The sequence below is a fragment of the Xenopus laevis genome, chromosome 1L, assembly GCF_017654675.1.
Source record: "Xenopus laevis strain J_2021 chromosome 1L, Xenopus_laevis_v10.1, whole genome shotgun sequence".
Classification (NCBI taxonomy): Eukaryota; Metazoa; Chordata; class Amphibia; order Anura; family Pipidae; genus Xenopus; species Xenopus laevis.
Window position 1 is genome coordinate 17,542,148 of NC_054371.1, and position 3,107 is coordinate 17,545,254.

Below are 3,107 nucleotides of genomic sequence, written 5' to 3' on the forward strand. Positions count from 1 at the left end.
CCTTATGATGGCTATATTAATATCAAGTTGGAATTTCCGCCTTCAGTGACCGGATCTAAAGAGGCTGTTGAAGCATTGGCTTTAGTGTGCCCTAGACCAGGAGGATCTAAGACTTCCATAGTGGTAGGCACCAACACTGATCTGATAAGGCGAATGCTTGCTGGCCTGTTGGACTCAAGACAAAGACTGGATTTTAAGAAAGTTAACATTCACCCCATGCTGCAGTCCGTACTGGTCTCCAGGCACAAACAGAAGCGGGAACCAAAAGAATGTGTGGGAAATGTATGGTTTATACAGAGAAGAGAGCAAGTAATACCCCCTGGGCAAATAAAATGTTTGAATGCTCGGGTAAAGATGCGCTGGGAGGACTCAGTCCCTGACCTCATGATTGAAGGGGAACAAGGTGCTGACTTGCCTCTTGGAGTTGAACTTATTTCAGAAGCTTTGCCGGCGGAATGCTTAAGGCGAAAAAAGGGAAACATAAGAGTAGGCCTCAAGAATACGACCAGTGTACCAGCTATACTACGTCCCCATGCCCTGCTGGGTAGAGTCCATTCAGTTTGCCCTATCACTGACACTGACCTAACTTCAGATGCCTGGGCATTAAAGCCAGAAGATTTCAAATTTGGTGACTCACCTATACCAGAAGATTGGAGAAACCGATTGCAGATTCAGCTGCTTAAAAAAAGTCAAGTGTTCTCCAGAAGTGACCTGGATATGGGCTGCTCTAATAGCACTCAACACAGGATTCGTCTCAAGGAAGATAGACCCTTCAGAGAGAGGTCTCGGCGCATAGCTCCAGGTGACCTAGAAGATTTAAGGAAACATCTCGAAGAGCTGAAGACAGCAGGGATCATCAAGGCATCAAGAAGCCCATATGCTTCTCCGATCGTGGTGGTGCGTAAAAAGAATGGGTCCATTAGAATGTGTGTGGATTACCGAACTCTGAATCGGCGCACCATACCGGACCAATACACTACCCCTCGGATAGAGGAGGTCCTGAATTGTCTTGTAGGAAGCAAGTGGTTTAGTGTATTGGACCTTAGAAGTGGATATTACCAAATACCAATGCATCCAGATGATAAAGAGAAAACTGCTTTTATATGCCCTCTTGGATTCTATGAATTTGAACGGATGCCGCAGGGTATCTGTGGGGCACCCGCCACCTTCCAAAGGCTTATGGAACGTACTGTGGGAGACATGCACCTACTAGAAGTGTTAGTGTACCTTGATGATTTAATTGTATTTGGAAGAACTTTGGAAGAACATGAAGAAAGGTTGATGAAAGTTCTTGATCGGCTCCAGAAGGAAGGCCTGAAGCTATCACTTGATAAATGTCAATTTTGTCAACCTTCCGTGACCTATATAGGACATGTGGTGTCTGCAGCTGGAATTTCTACTGATCCCAGTAAAATAGAGGCTGTGTCCACCTGGCCAGAACCCAGAACCTCCACTGAGTTACGTTCTTTTCTTGGATTCTGCGGATATTACAGACGATTTGTAGAAGGGTTCTCCAGAGTGGCTAAACCTCTCAATCAGCTCCTGCAGATCAACACAGATCAAGAGAGTGAAGACAAACCCAGGTCGATAAGAAAATCAACCACTCCGGGGTGGACCAAGGAATCCATAGAGGACAAGTGGACAGAAGAATGTGACCGAGCATTTAATCAGTTAAAATATTGCCTCACTCATGCCCCAGTTCTGGCTTATGCTGATCCCAGTAAGCCATATACCCTTCACATCGATGCCAGTAGAGACGGCTTAGGAGGTGTGTTATACCAAGAGCATGAAAAATTGTTGAGGCCAGTTGCATTTATCAGCAGAAGCTTATCCCCCGCAGAAAAGAATTATCCTGCGCATAAGCTAGAGTTCCTTGCATTAAAATGGGCAGTGGTTGATAAACTCCATGACTACTTGTATGGCACTGAATTTGAGGTCCAAACAGACAACAACCCTCTAACGTATATCTTAACAACGGCTAAACTGGATGCAACAGGGCACAGATGGCTAGCTGCCTTAGCTAATTATACATTTAGCCTACGCTACCGTCCAGGTCGCAGTAACGGAGATGCTGACGGGTTGTCCAGACGACCCCATGAGACCCTGCACCCTGATGATGAATGGGTTGAAATTCCAGCTCCAGGTGTAAAGACTGTGTGTTCAGCAGTGTCCTATGAATGTCGAACAGGTAGCATGGCTGAGAACATAGGCCTCAAGCTGGAGGGAGTTCCGTTACTCTACTGCAATATTACCTCTATTCAGGCTACCTCACTACCACCTCTCTCTAAAGAAGATATAATGAGGGATCAAAGAGATGACCTTCTTTGTAAAGTAGCCATGGAAGCTCTTAAAAAGAGACAAGTAGAAGTACTTAAAGCTGACTCTCATCCCCTTGCTAAACTTTTGATAAAGGAATGGGAAAAACTAACATTGAGAGATGGAATGGTCTATAGAAGGGCTCCCAATAAACAAAACCAAGAGAAATGGCAGTTACTGCTTCCACAAAAACATAGAGAAAGTGTCCTTGTGTCATTACATGATGAACATGGTCATTTGGGCTATGAAAAGACTTTAGGACTAGTAAGAGACCGTTTCTACTGGCCTTGCATGAAGCAAGATGTGGAAGATTACTGCAGGTCCTGTTTGCGGTGTATACAGAGAAAGACTTTACCAACCCGGAATGCCCCTATGGGTCACATTGAAAGTCAAGGGCCCATGGACCTTGTGTGTATTGACTTTTTATCACTTGAACCAGATAAAGGTGGCATCAGCAACATCCTAGTAATCACAGATCATTTCACTAGGTATGCTCAAGCATTTCCAACTAAAGATCAACGGGCTATCACAGTAGCTAAAGTGCTCGTTGAAAAATTCTTTGTTCATTATGGGCTACCACATAGAATACATTCGGATCAAGGCAGAGACTTTGAAAGTAAACTTGTCCATGAACTGTTACTGCTACTGGGAGTGCATAAATCCAGAACAACTCCGTACCACCCACAGGGGGACCCACAGCCTGAAAGGTTTAACAGAACTTTGTTAGATATGCTGGGTACCCTAACTTCAGAACAGAAAACACATTGGAGCCATCATGTGGCCACCCTAGT